This window comes from Octopus sinensis, linkage group LG2 (genome assembly GCF_006345805.1).
Source record: "Octopus sinensis linkage group LG2, ASM634580v1, whole genome shotgun sequence".
NCBI classification, from domain to species: Eukaryota; Metazoa; Mollusca; class Cephalopoda; order Octopoda; family Octopodidae; genus Octopus; species Octopus sinensis.
In genome coordinates this window covers 160759343-160775964 of record NC_042998.1, presented here as the reverse complement: position 1 = coordinate 160775964, position 16622 = coordinate 160759343, and the positions used below count along the sequence as shown (strand labels likewise).

Below are 16622 nucleotides of genomic sequence, written 5' to 3'. Positions count from 1 at the left end.
ATATAGATATAGATATAGATATCTATTTAATATACTTTATATATTGATCAGTCTAATTTGCTTATCCCTACATTTACTTCAATGTGTGTGTGTGTGTGTGTGTGCATGCATGTGTGTGCACACACATAAATATATATGATTATGAGTGGAAGCAATGATTTTATCACTCAGTCAGATAAATGCTCAGTTACTTACACCAACACTGAAACATTTAATATTGACTTCAAATTTTGGCACAACACCAGCAATTTGGGGGGAGGGACCAGTCGATTACATCAACCCCAATGTTCTACTGGTATTTGATTTATTGACTTCAAAAGGAATAAGATGAAAGGCAAAGTTGACCTCGGCAGCTTGAAACATTGATATGAAAGAAAGTGGCAACCAGAGCTAAGGATCTAACAAGGAATCAGAACCAAGTGAAAGTTAAAGCTAAGAAGGAAGTTAGTTAATGGAGAAAGCCTCTATGTGATCATTCAATCTGATAGAAATCATAACCAAATCTCCATCATATCACATTTTACTAACTTAAAAATGGGTGGACATGGTGATCAATGTAGTTCAAAGTATACTATGAGTAAAAGAAAGAGGAAATGTTCCACAAGTAGAACACATTTCCATTAGGGGATGTCATAGGACTAAGCAATAACAGCAACAACATGTTTGAAAATCTTTCATCCCATCCTGTGACCTCTTCAGTGACTATCCATCCCACATGTCTCCTCCTGCTCTGTTTAGTCCCAATAAGAACAACTAGCAAAAATTTGACAATAGAAGTGTCAGTTGTATTTTGATGAGATGGTTTACATCTCTCATTTGTAACATTATGTAGTTAAGGTGGCAAGCTGGCAGAAACGTTAGCATGCCAGGCAAAATACTTAGCAGTATTTCGTCTGAGTTCAAATTCCGCTGAGGTTGACTTTGCCTTTCATCCTTTTGGGGTTGATTAAATAAGTACCAGTTACACACTGGGGTCGATGTAATCGGCTTAATCCTTTGTCTGTTCTTGTTTGTCCCCTCTATGTTTAGCCCCCTGTGGGCAATAAAGAAATAAATATTATGTAATTATTATTAAGGTGGTGAGCTGGCAGAGATAAAACAAATAAAGTACATCACCTTACTTTTATTCTTAATACTTGTAATATATAAATGTTGCAGTTAGGATGGTGAGCTGGCAGAACTGTTAGCATGCCAGGCAAAATGCTTAGTGGTATTTCATTTGTCCTTACATTCAGAGTTCAAATTCTCCCAAAGTCAATTTTACCTTTAATCCTTTTTGGGTTGATAAAAAAAGGTACCAGTTAAACAGAGGGGTCGAAGTAATTGATTTACCCCACCCCTGAAATTGCTGGCCTAATGCCAAATTTGAAATCAATATTATGTAGTTATTATAACAACAAAAAATCCATTTCAGTTATTATTCATCACAGTGAGGTTTAATAACTACCAAGGATGTCCCCTGGTGAAAGTACAAACTTAACATAACTAGAACCACATCTAAAATAACTGACCTTTCTCTTTAAGGCCAGAAAGTATTTAGGCCCCAAAAGCTTGATTTCCAAGCACATGGTTCCAGGTTGAGTATAGCCTTGGGCTGACCAAAGCCTTATGAGTGGATTTGGTAGATGGAAACTGACAGAAGCCCATTGCATGTGTCTTTGTGTTTCTCCCTTCCCCCACTACTTGACAACTATTGCTGGTGCATTTACGTCTCTGTAACTTAGCAGATCAGTAACAAGAGAATTATAGAATAAGTACCAGGCTTGATGAAATAAGTATTGAGTTTTTTTTCATTTGACTAAAAATTCTTCAAGACACTGCCCCAGAATGGATGCAGTATAACGACTGAAACAAGTAAAAGATAAAAGATAAAAAGGCTCAGAGATGGTCCACTGTAGAGAGTGTTGCCTATAGATGTGAGAGCAAGACACTCAGATTGTCTACATGTGTAGTTACCTCATGTTACACATATAGACATATACAAGGGGGTGCTGAAAATTCTTGGCTTTAAGGGTATCCCAAAAAGCCTGGTTGGAGGCCCAACCTTCTAAGTTCTTTTACAGGACTTAGAAAAAGTGAAGGACCACTGCAATAAATGCATGAATCTGAGAGGAGAATATGTTGAATAAAATCAAAATTACCTGATCTCCTTGTATTTTGTCTTACCCAAAGCCAGGGACTTTTCAGCACCCCCTTGTAGACTTATAGACTGCATTCAGTGTAAGGCCACTCAAGTGGTTGACATAAAGTCATCAACAGACATGCTCCAGCCTCTGATCCTTTTGAATGTTGTCTCCTTTCTCTGTCTTTTCTACTATTACTATAATGACCCCAGATTCTCAGAGCTGGAAAGTGTCATGTTTCCTTTTAGACACTCCCATCTCAGTTGTCTTTCCTCTTTCTCTCACCCATGTTATGATCACACCCACCCCAATCAGGCCTCTCACTAACCTCTACACCCAGTCCTTTGGAACTCTCTTCATGCTCATATTTTTCTTGCAGATGTCAACATGCGATACTCTAAGTGGAACAATAGTTGTATGAATCTCACTTATCTTAAGGAACTAATGAAAGCCATAGACACTGTTTCTTTCTCAAAACCAAGCAGGTAGAGAAAAATCTTCTGTTAAATAAGTGCCTTCAAGGAATTAAAGTTGTGATTGTTTCAGATATTGCAGAAGCAAATCAAAAACTCTGGTCTGAAATAAAGTGTTATATTAACAATAACTCCTCCTCCTCGGTGGTAGTTGAGGCAGTGTCATCATCATCATCATCAGCAGCAGCAGCAGCAGCAGCAGCATCGTCATCACCCATCTTCCGTGTTAGCATAGGTTGGGACGTCTTGCTAATAGCTGGTAAGCTCCACTGTCTTTTATGGCATGATTTTTATTGCTAGCTGTCCTTCTTTATGCCAACCACTTTATGGAATGGACTGCATGCTTTTTACATGGTACCAGCACTGGTGAGGTCACCAAGTAATTTGCAAGACAAAGATCCCTCAAAAGTGGTGGGGTGGGTATTAAATGAGGTGGCTTTATACCAGGTGATGAGAGGAACAGAAACAGGTGTCTTGCTACACAGGAAATGCATAGTTACCCCAGTTAGAGGAAGAGAGAGAGCGAGAGTAAGACAGAGCAAGAGAGATAGTGGCAAAGTGCCAGGGTATACTCTCAAGGTACGCAGATGTGAACATTAGCAATAACTGGTTGTATTAACAATAACTGATTCTATTAATATTAACAATAACTGGTTCTGTTAATATACATTTATACATTAATAATGACTGAATAATTAATAATTTAAAATTAAAAATCTCAATGAACTGTTATTGTCAATTTTGCTTTCCTAGACAATTCTAATGGTTATGGCTGGTTAGTATTATCTTGTGTTTCTAAGCAACGGAATGGAAATAAACGGAAAATAGTGTTAAGCAAAGATTGATCGTACTTTTATTAGGTTTCAGGTTGGACCCTACTGATATTAATAAACATTTTATTTTAAAAAATGGGACATCAAAAGGATTTATAATTCCCTGACTGAGTTTATTTTAATCTGCTGCATACAAAAGTAATTAAATAATCACATTATCATATGAGGAACTTTCTCCAAACTAATATGATTTATTGAAGTCTAACTGAGTTGACACACATTCATATTGTGAAGGTTTATTATTCTTAGAGGAAAAAAATAGCAAATTTATAGAGAAATCTGTTATTTGTATTTGAATATTGTTCCGAAAAGTTTTGTTTAGGTATCATAGAGTCAGGTTTTTTTTTTATTTTTATGGAATCATTCATCATTTAATCAATGCTCGTTTTTATTTAGCTGTGATTTAAAGGTCCCTACAATTGTACAATTACACAAAACCACTCCATAAGAGTGAAAGGCTAAGATTTCAAACAGCATTTATAGAGTTATGATTCAATATTCTGCACAGAGTTATATTGTGGTCATTTACATAGTTTCAAATATGTTTTATTATCATGAAGAATTGACAAAACAAAAACAAGAAGAAAAAAATATCAGAACAAAAGCAAACAAGTAAACAAAAATAAAATATGCATATTAACAAAGTTCCGGATATTAGCCATGTGATTGAATATTGGTAACACTGTTATTGATGGTGTAACTACCTGTTGGCATTTGCTGAGTTGTTATTCATATTTTCACAGGATATCAAAAGCCATTGATTAACAATAAATATGTCAGCGTTACTCACAAATATTTTCTCGGCTGCCTTCTCCCAAATATTCCATAATTTCTCGGCAAGTTTGGTCACTTCAAAAAAGATGCAGCCAGATGGTTCTGACAGAATCTTGCCTTGGGTAGACAGGGAGCTTTGAACAAAGTCTCCACATGACTATCAGTTTCCATATTCAGCATATCAGTAATTTAGAGGCTTTTTCTGTCATGAAAGATACAAAGTCATCTCATATCCTTTGAGGATGTTGACAAGGAAGAACTCTCTCTACTGCTTGCCATTCAAGTAAAAACCCCGCTGCTCGTTGCAAGGTCATAATATTAATAATTACAAATAAAACAATATGATTTCTCAGCTCTCAGATCAAAATAGCTTGTTGAGCTGAAAAGGAAGGCAGACAAGTCAATGTTAACCAAAATGGATGCCAGCAGGACATGAGGGTGGGTAGGCATGGAATTGATCAAAATAGAAGTAATGGAAAGAATGTCATAGTTTGACACTTTAAAGAGATTCTTTTTTGTTTTCTCCTCCTCCATTCTAGTCTCATTCACCTCTTCCTTTTCTCCATTCTCTTTATTGGCAATCATTTCAACATACAAAAGGATATAAAAAAAGACAATATAAACAAAAAATTTTCACATTATAACAATATTGCTTGTAGCTGTTTTTGATAGATGTTTCTCCAATAAAGGGGCTATGCACCGTTCAGAGATTTGCAGGGCTTGTTGGATTCACCTTTCACCAGCATTTAAAACTATCCACTTGCATAAGTGAACAAACATACTTGCACACATTAGATGTATCTGAATGGTTAATGATCGTGACGGGACACTAGACTTATCCATTGACCTTTCCACTAACACTGCAGCGTGGACCCAACTTCAAGTGAAGCTGCTGCTGCTGCTGCTACTCCTCTACTGCTGCTTCCTACACATTTAACATATGTAATCCTTCACTCTTACACACAAACTTCTGTCTTTTCATCATAATCATTCTGCTCATAGTTTTTGTTACTGTTACATTAACATTTATTATTATCCTCGGCCATCATCATCACCAGCAGCAGCAGCAGCAGTAGCAGCATTACTACTCCTGCTGCTGTTGTTATTCGTATTTTTCCTGACAGTTTTATAAATATCTCAGCTTTGCCTTATTCAGATGCATTTTCTGTTTCTTATTCTTTATTTTATTATTGAAATTTGTATCTCTTCAAACTTTTCCTTGCCCCTCCCCTCACCCTCTCCCTTCTCCCTACCTGATATGTTGACTCCATGCCTTTTTTACCTTTGCTTTTTTTTTTGTTAAGATGAGGAAGTTTGAATCTAAGAGAAGAATTAATCAAATAGCACCAAACTTAAGATAGGAATGGTTGGATGGTTGGATGGAGAGAGAGAAAATAGTGGACAAAAACTGTAAAGAAATTTAGGTGAGAAGAAAAAGGAAAGAAAAGAGAAAAGAGGAGTATAATAAGATGTGATGGTGGGGTTGGGGCAAGAATGAACACGTTAAGAGAAAGAAGAAATACTAGGAAGTAAATAGGAAGGAATTTGAGGAAGGAGAATCAAAGAAAGGTGGTTATAAGAAGAGCAGAAAGGAGTAAAAAAACAAGTGAAAGATTAAGAGAGGAGAAATCAGAAAAAAAAAACACATGGAAAAGAGAGTGAGAAGTAAAAGGAATAAGAGAATAAAATCAAAGAAAATCAAAAGATAAAAATGGTAAAAATAAATCAGAAATTTGAAAAAAATATCTGTTTATGGCATGGTGTTTGTGGACTAAAGCTTTATCGCTTTACAAGAATTTCTTGCTTTAGCAGAGCATTTACTAAAATTTCCAAGAAACAAGCAGTTTTAATTTCAATTTTTCTTTTGCTTTCATATTTGTTTTGTTTCATTTTATATAAATGGAAGATGACTTATTTTTTGTAAATATGATAAATATTACAGAGATAAGTCTTGTAAGACAATTTTTATCTCTAAAACAAAATTTACAAAATATATGATATGTGAAGACTACATGTAGGGACAAGAAGTAAGAGAGATATCTCATATAACGTTAATTTTATTTTATTTTACTGTATTTATCAGATGTTTCTTTACAATTCTGACAATGTTTAAGGGCAGCTGTGAACTTATCTATATTATTTCTGGTCTCCCTTCGAAGTGCTTGCTGCTTATAACAATCTTCAACTAGCCATCAAATAAACATGTACACAAGTTATCAAGGGATCCTCTATATGGACACTCAATTTGCTAGAACTAACAACCAAATCCATTTCAAATTGCACCCTATTGTTTTTTAAATGGCAGGAAATAATATGTTTACATCCAGGATAATGCAATTCCTGATAAATTATTCCTTTGAAAAATACACTGAATAATCATGAACTGAACATCTTTGTTCATAGGGCTGTTCAGCCACGACTAACCCAGGGCTAAACAGAAATTACATGAACACTGGTTTCTCTGTCCCAAACTGTTTTTGAAATTATTGCTTCTTACTTCAACCAAGCTTAGATCACATTTCCAATTCCCAATAGTGTACAGTGAATCACTACTAATAATTACTAATTTAATATCATATTTAGTGTCCCTATGCTTTAAAGTCTATTCTTGAAGAAATATTCCATATCTTCACCTCTAATTGAATTGCAGTAAGGAATTACTAGTGAAATGCAGGCATTCATTTAGAAAAGTATTTAAGTATTTTCTAATAAAGATTTTTAATTAGATATCATGTAGATAGAAGTGCACATGAATTAACCTAGTCAAATAATAATCAAACATTTAGTTTAGTTAGATTTTAACAAATTCACACTAAATTTCAGTTATATATTTGTGAATTGAAACAAAATATGATTTGAATTTCAACTTACTTTATTCATCTCTCTTCTAATATTCAAAAAAGTATAAAACTTATTATTTTGTACTTGTTTGATTACCCAAATTGAAATGATATTTATTTCCTCTTTCTTGCAACTTCTTTTAAATCTGTTCATTTACCTTATATGGTATCATATTATCCTCATTATGAATGGTCAGTGATGTGAATGCATCCTGAACTAATTAAGGATTTTCGTCTTAAGTGTGTAAAATAATCTGTTCCCTTAATATCTAAAATGGTCATTCTAAATTTAAGTGATACCAGAACTATAGTCATGTCATATTTCAATCCAAACTCTGCTGTCATTGTACCAAGAGGTTTTCTGGTCTCTCATTCAGAATATACTTTAGGGACTGCTCAATACTTGAATCCTCAGTTCACTTCACCCACCCAAATGGATAAAACCTTGAACAAAGCTGCATAGCAATGTCTACCTTGGATGAATATGTACTGCAAATGAATCAACCAAATGCACATAAATGCTACATCAAAGGACACTAGGACACCTATCCAGCAGAAACTTGTGTCAGATTGAAATTTGATGAGAATAATACTGTAATAAATAAATTTTGAAGATGTATAATTCTTCTTTGTGGTATCTTGTAAATGTGTGTATACGTACATACGTACATACATACATACACAAGAGACATGAAACTGATCGTTTTTAACAGTGGAACTTGGAGTAAATAAAGCTATAAATAACAGCATGTAAATATTAGATTTAAAAAAGACTCTTGGATGGAAAACGTCAAAGGTTGCCCGTGGGATTCAAAGCAACATCTGTAAACATGATAAATGTTCTACCATCGCACCATTGTTTATAGCTTTATCTACTTTAAGTTTCACTGTTAAAAATGAATTATATCATACCTCTTCAAGTTTCCATGTTCTTATGACATAAACCACAAACACTTCTTGCTGGTAAGCCTCTAAAATGAATGAAAAAATTCAAAGAAGTGTTTTGGTACAATAATAGAACATCTGTTATGTTTACAGATGATGTGAGTTCAAGTCCCACGTATATCCTTTGACTTTTTCCACCCAATGAGTTTTTCAACTCAACATTTTCATGCTATTATTTATAGATTTATTTACTTTTGAGTTCCACCATTTAAAACAATTTGTTAAATGTATGTATATTGAGGATATACATCCAATAAATATATTTGTATTATTCCACTAATATCTCTTTCCAGAAATGTAAAAATGCATTTACCCTTTAAATCTCTATGAAGTTTCTATCACACTATAAATAGAACATTGCTCATACATTTTAGGGTACGTTATACTCAAACTGTCTACTGATACAAGACTAGAAGGAAAGCAACATGTATAATAGAGAAACCATTCTCATGGAACAACTCAGATTACAGTTTTTGTTTAATTGATGGACTGTGTGTATGATAATCTTGCTTTTATTAATACACCAAAAGCCCCTCCTATTGCTAAATACTAAATGTCATATATATATAAGATGCACCCAGAAATTGCACTCTTTATCTTTATGACATGTTTTTCATATCTCTTACATTTCCTTTTCTATAATTTCTTATTTAGTGTCCAATTGCAGGCTGTCATGGCTTTCCATCTTATCTAATTATAATTTCTACATAAAACTAATATAAGGTTTTTTTTTTGGGGGGGGGGGTTCTTGCAAGCCTGGTTATGCTGACATTTATTTCTTCTGTACAGATTCATATTAACAACAAAAAACTCATTGTGTGTATTAGTTTGTTTGTTTTTTTAACAGAGTTCAACATTCTGAACAATAAGCACATATTAGAAATTATCAGACATTGTCAGATTAGCATCATCATTAATCATGAGTCAGAAGAAAGTTGCTGAGGCAGATTTTCTACAGCCAAATGCCCTTCCAGTCACAAACCCTCACCTATATCCAAGTAAGGCTATGTTCCCCATGACCAGCTATGTGATACCTATCACATGACACCAAGGAAAGTAACACATATACACAGAAACATATACAATAGGTTTCTTTTAGTGTCAATCCCCCAAGGCTTTGGTTGGCCCAGGGGTATAGTAGAAGGCACCTGCCCAAGATGCCACCCAGTGGGATTGAACCAGAGACCATGTCATTGTGAAGCAAACTTCTTCCAACACAGCTATGCCAGCACCAATATCAGATATCTTGCAAGATTTTAATAATTATTTAAGATTAATACAAGTTTAGTTTAAGTTAATATTTCATTAGTGTGATGTCTAATTAATGATAATAAACTTATAACAATCACTTGCAATTAAATATGGCTTGGTAGTATGTACCATGCTTTCACTAATTCTTTAAGTTGCCCATGGAGCCATGACCATCCAGGAAGTGACAACACATGGACTCACCCCAACCACTAGGCTACGCATCTTCACACAATAATTAATTCTTTCAAAGAAGTTATGTGATTATGTAGAGGCTTCCTCATTGGTCATGGTTAGTTTAGTCTATTGAAATCCAATAAAGACATTAAATCTCTATTTACTTCAATGATAATGCATGTGTATCTTGTTTTTGGATGAACACAATGACTTGCAATTGCCTTATCAACAATAACACACGACCATTGATCAAATCATTTGCCAGAGTAGTAAACAGCTTAAGAATCATTTTAAATTATATGCACTGAGATATATCATCATCATCATCATTTAACGTCCGTTTTCCATGCTAGCATGGGTTGGACAGTTCGACTGGAGTCTGGGAAGCCAGGAGGCTGCACCAAGCCACAATCTGATCTGGCAGTGTTTCTACAGCTGGATGCCCTTCCTAATGCCAACCACTCCATGAGTGTAGTGGGTGCTTTTTATGTGCCACTGGCATGGAAGCCAGTCAAGGCAGTACTGGCCTTGGCCACATTCAGATGGTGCTTTTTACGTGCTACTGGCACAGAAGCCAGTCAAGGTGGCACTGGCATCAGTATCTATCTATATATATATATATAGATAGATAGATAGATAGATAGATAGAGAGAGAGAGAGATAGAGAGAGAGAGACAGACAGACAGACAGACAGTCAGAGACAGAGAGATAGAGAGATATCAATATATATATATATATTTATACCTATAAATATGTGTGCATACGTATTAGGTTGTCAAAAAAGTTCTTGCAGTTTTTAACCTTTAAATTCAGATGCATATATCTCGGCTCAAACAAAACTTTACTAATTGAAATAAACACCATCAGAATCAAAACACTTTTGCCAATGCGAAACAAGTTTATTTATGCCAGTAGTGAAAAATTCTGCGTTCTAGTGGCGATGAAGTTGTTGAAGGCATGTTTGACATCATCTTAATTTTTGAAGCATTTCTCATGCAGTAGGTTGTCGAGATGCTTGAAAAATTGGTAGTTGGTAGGCGAAAGGTCTGGTGAGTATGGCGAATGAGGCAGAGTTTCATAGCCCAATTCTTTCAACCTCTGCAGGGTAAGTTGTGCAACATGCGGCCAAGCGTTGTCATGGAGTAGAATTGGTCCTTTTCTATTGACCAATTCTGGCTGTTGCTGTCGGAGTTTCTTATGTATTTCATCCATTTGCTAACAGTACTTCTCCACTGTAATGGTTTTGCCTGGATCCAAAGAGCTGTGATGGATGAGACCGGCCGCAGCCCACCAAACAGTCACCATGGCCTTCTTTTGGTGCAACTTTGGCTTCAGGAAGTGCCATGGAGCTTCGGCGGCGTCCAACCACTGAGCTGAGCTGAGCTGGTTGTCATAAAGAATCCACTTTTCCTTGCAAGTCACAATCCGGTCGAGAAACGGGTCGTTCTTGTTGCATAAATGAAGGGAAGATGACATTTCAAAACAGTGTTTTTTTTGGTTGTCGGCACCCCATTTCTCAAGTATTTTTGTTTTTCCAATCTCTTTCAAGTGGTTGGAAATTGTCGTATATGTTACTTCTAATTCAAAAGCAAGCTCTCGAACAGTTGTGTGTGGATTGGCTTCCACTAAGGCTATTAGTTGATCGTTTGCAACATCTGATGGCCGACCACTACACTTATCATCTTCAAGACTCTCATCACCGTTATGAAATTTCTTGAACCACCATTGTGCTGTACGTTAGTGGTTCCTGGGCCAAATGCATCATTGATATTGCAAGCTGTTTCAGCAGCTTTTCAGGTTAGTTTGAACTGGAATAAGAAAATTGTGCGGATTTGCTTTTTGTCCATGTTGTATTCAATGTTCCAGAAAAAAAATGGCCTAATTATTCAAAAAGAAAAAGAGTAGCACGGTTAGATAGAGCAAAAAACGAGCTTTAAAATTATATATAAAATGTCATAGTAATTTAATGAAAATTAATTTGAAAATACATAATTTAAAACCAAAATTAAAAATTCCGCAAGAACTTTCTTGACAACCTAATAAGTATGTATATATGCATACATGTGTGCATGTATTTCAAATAAGATCAGAAAAAAATTATCTTTATGGTCATTGTTATGTCAATAGCTAGATAACAATGACCATCAAGATAATCTTTTTCTGGTCCTATTTGAAATACCTCGCTAGATACTTCACTTGCTTGCTACAGTTTGCCTACTGGAGATCATCACTCTCACCACTGGAGGATCCCATTACTCTGCTTGTGGTTGTTAGAATAATAGTGAAGAACTAGAAACATTCAGTTGATGTCTGACAGTTTTACTTTCTTTAGACACACAGAACAGTTGAACTGAGAATTGTTAGCTGAATGGCAGATCCAGCAAGTTTTCCGTTTTTGACACCTGTGATCCCTGTTTACAACTAGGTGGACTGTGCTATTTGAAAGTTAAGTGCTGTTGCCACTGATACAACATAATGCTAACAAGTCAGTTAGTTGTCTGCTACCCTAATCACTCACACATCCACACACTTCTGCCTAGAATAGGAACCAGTTTTTTTTTCTTTTTTTGTGGTGGTGGGCTCAAGAAAGTTACCATTAATATACCGATGTCCTATACAGGTTACATATATCTTTCATTTTGAATAACTCCATAGGAAACCCACAATAAAGCATCAGATAAACTGTTGTGTTTGTCAAGGGATTGGTTTGTATAAGTTGAGGCATAAAGCTGAGATTGAACTTGCTCGAACTTTTTCCTTCACATATAATCATATAGCAATATTTTACTTCTTTATTTATTAGTTACTTTATTTTTTTCGTCATTTGCACACTTCTCTTTTATTTACAAGATATTTCATGAGCCATTCATGAATTGCAAGACAGAAAAAGTTATTTTAGTACCAATCATGTTTCTTCCCATCCCTCTAAAAGTCATTTTGGTGTCTCTGATTGTTTATTACCATTTCTTTCACTTTTTACAAAGCCATCGATTATTAGCAGGATTTCACTATATGTCAGATAAAAAGGTTTGGAGTCTGTGATTGTAAAGAGAGAGAGAGAGAGAGAGAGAGAGAAAGAGCAAGAGAGACAGAGTGAGAGAGAGAAGTTGTCACTTTTAGACAAGGGGAAAAAATATTTCACTATATTATGCAAATACAGGAAGAGCCATCAATAAACTGGACGTGTTTAGGGGCAGTGGCCACAGACTTCCTTTCTCAGAATGTAATATGAATATCTAAAAGATGGGTCAGGGTTGATGTAAATCATAGTTGCTTTTTTTTCCTTTCTAGAGAGAAGATATCAACCATTTTTGTCAATGAACAGACATTTGTTATTGGAATAATCTGCACAGAATTTTTTTTAATTAATGGAGAGAAAGAAGCAGAGTCCTTTTTCTGTAAAATACTTGTGTTAGTGTCTCCTTACAGTACATTTGCTCTTTACAAAAAATGAATAAAAAGAAAACAAAAAAAATACTTTAAAATGTAAACTAAGTGAATTTAGACAGTTTACTCAAATTGACATATTGAATTTCTTAAACTTTCACTTTTCAGCTAGAACATTATTTATAAATATTTCCGATGAAATTTATCATTCTGATTCCAAGACAGCTCTCCTTGTTTAGTTAGTGGATAGAATTTATTCTTCTTATTGTAGACATTGTTATTTTTTTATCTAAATTAAAGGTTTTTTTTTTTCAATTATTATTGAAAATATCACACAAATTATTCAAGAAATTATGTCCAGTGACACATAGAAAGTATATGAATTTTGTGAAATTCTCTTTTTGCATATATTAACAGATAGCAAATTATTGTATTTTGCAAGCAATTTCAAATAATAAGTCAAATATAATTAAAATACAGTGTATGTGTTCCTATTTGCTTATAAAGATGTATTATTTTACAGGTAAGCTGAGCGGATACTACTCAACATGTCTGCAAAAATGCCCAAGTTCTTGTTTCACAATTAGGTCTGTGCAATGCCATGTTGTATTCATTGCCAAGACAGACACCACTTTCTCTCCTTAGGTGGTCATAAATATGATGGTCTGCAAGTCTGACCAATATCACCACTTGTAGTTTAGTTAAAGTCTGTCTTACTAAGGATACTTTGGGCTGGCCTCCATCAAACTAACTTGCCTTACACACTCTACATGATGATGAAGCCTAAATTAGCATTTCATGGTGGTTCTCAAGATTTTGTTCTTAAAATTTATCTGCAATAAAATGGTTATACTTCTGCAATACACAATTATCTAAATACAATTCCTAATATTTAATTTAATTGTAAGAATATTATTCTTTTATTTGTTTCAATCATTTCACTGTGGCCATGCTGGAGCACCACCTTGAAGGATTTTAATCAAACAAGTTGACCCCATAACTTATTTTTTAAGCCTAGTACTTATTTCATCGGTCACTTTTGCCAAACCACTAAGCTATGGGGATGTAAACAAACCAACACTGGTTGTCAAGTGGTGATGGTGGGACAAATTCAGACATACACACATAGATATATACATATATATAATTATAGTTCAAGCTTACAGAAAACAAATGACGAAGACAGGTGTAGGAACAATAAGCAGGTATATTAGTTTAACACTTGGGAAAAATGGAAAAGTCTTTTACATTTCAAACCCATGCTCTTCGACAGAAAGGATTAAGAGGAAAGAGATGGAATGAGAATGAAAAAACTGAGAGAGAAAAAATGTGCAAAGTTCCACAGTCCAGCATGGTGAGGTGTGTATGTATGTATACAATGAGCTTCTTTCAGTTTCCATCTACCAAATCCCCTCACAAGGCTTTGGTCAGCCTAAGGTTATAGTACAAGACACTTGCCTATGGTGCTACACAGTGGGATTGAACCCAAGATCATGAGATTGGGAAGCAAGCCTCTTACCATACAGCCACCATATTATAGGATTTTTTTAAACATCGAATGGTTAGAAGGGTTCATCCAAATAAAATAGAAACCAAAGAGGTCCATAGGAAAAAGAATGGTTGAGAAACCCTGATCTAACAACTTATTAATCTCACTATCTTGTTGACCCATAATTAGAGAGTATTTATAAGAATATTGTAATTACACAATGTTTCATTCAAACAAAATAAAGAGTGGCTATGACTTCAAAGTTTCACCCACAGAAGCTCATTGTTTGTCTGATGAGCTACTGCTGGTGAAACTTACTTCAGTCCCCTAACATATTATTTGAACAAAATATACCATCCTATAGAATTGTACTTGTTGAATGAATAAGGTCTTAACTGATCGATCAAAGAGGCATAAGAGGTATAGCTTTAATCCTATATCTAGGATTGATTTATATATTTAGGTGGTTAATCTCTTTAGAGTTCCATGTTTTGTTAAAATTTAGTACATAAGGCAGAGGAGTGGTTGTGTGATAAGTAGCTTGCTTATGAGTCACATGGTTCCAGGTTCAGTCCCACTGCATGGCACCTTGAGCAAGTGTCTTCTACTATAGCCTCAGGCCAACCAAAGCCTTGTGAGTGGATTTGGTAGACGGAAACTGAAAGAAGCCCGTCGTATATATGCACACATATATATATATATATATATGAATGTGTGTGTATGTGTTTGTGCGTCTGTGTTTGTCCCCCCAACATCACTTGACAACCGATGCTGGTGTGTTTACGTCTCCGTAACTCAGCGGTTCGGCAAAAGAGACCAATAGAATACGTACTAGACTTACAAAGAATAAGTCCTGGGAATCGATTTGCTCGACTAATGGCAGTGCTCCAGCATGACCACAGTCAAATGACTGAAACAAGTAAAAGTGTAAAAGAGTAAGAAAGAATAGCTGCTATTGTTGTTTAGCCCTGAGTTAGTGCTGATTAACCTATTAACATTCAGACTATTCTGGCAAATGTAATACCTATTTATTCACATTGTTTTGAATTAATCCTACATTATCACATAGCTTTGAGATTTGGATGATGTAATAATTTATTTTTAGAATGAATTAGGGTAGGTATGAAAGGCCAGATCTAGCTGGTTTGAACATAAAACAGTTAGGATATTTTGGCCAGATATGACCAGTTTAAATGCTTAAGTGTTAAGAAGATCTGTGATCAATGACCATTGTTTTGTACATCCAGGACTATATTTTTCAATGCACCCTACCATGGTTTTCTTCTGTGGTATTTATTAGACTGATGCAGTTCATTATTGTTGGAGTTTCAATCCAGATAAGGCTGCATGTTGTAGTCTACATGATAACCAGCACACATACATACACACACACACACACACACATACTTATATAAGATATATGCAAACAAACACATTTGTCTTGTTATACGAAAGTGATTGTAATCCTGTTTCATATATATACACATGAAAATACACAACAAATAATGATAAAATAGATTTATGAGGTTCTTATATGCCCTTGTCAACAACAGTCCCACACTATTTTCGATTCTTTCCTTACACTTTTTCTGAAATCTAATATATAACTAACAACAAAATGAAACTACAACTATGACATACCATAAAAACATAAGTAACAGACACACAAATAATACAGTGTGTTTTCTGTTTGAGATTTTTTTTTTCTCTCTCTTGTCTCTAGGGCACCTGATATGTTGACTATTCTGTCCATTTGGTCATGTGATACAGTATATCATAGCTCAGTGGGCCCATCTCTCAGAAACCCTAATCCTTTATCAGTTGAATAGCAATAATCTCCCTCTCACTTCATATCTATCTATCTATCTATCTATCTGTCTATCTATCTATCTATCTATCTATCTATCTATCTATCTATCTATCTATCTATCTATCTGTCTATCTGTTTGTCTATCTATCTATCTATCTATCTATCTATCTATCTATCTATCTATCTATCTATCTATCTATCTATCTATCTATCTATCTATCTATCTATCTATCTATTTATCTGTGTTTTTGTCTGTCTGCTTATCTAAATATTATTCTTAGTAGCAGTGCATATTTATTGCTTCCTCTCTTTCATTTTTTCCCCCTTTTTTCTGTTGAAAGTCACTGCCAACAAATCCACAATAAAACAAGCTTCAAGCAACTACTTCATATGTTGAGAGTTATAGAAGGAAAAAAAAAACAAAAATAAAAGAAAATCTTATATGAAGCTTCTCTAAGAATCATGAGAAGGTCGACAATGAACTCAAGATTTAAATCAGTGTTTCTCAACCATTTTTTTACCT

General features: G+C 34.7%; 1 pseudogene; it reads right to left on the bottom strand.

The window, feature by feature from the left end:
* Positions 1 to 10257: 10257 nt before the first annotated feature.
* Positions 10258 to 11260, bottom strand: LOC118762084 (annotated as a pseudogene).
* Between the last annotated feature and the right edge of the window lie 5362 nt (positions 11261 to 16622).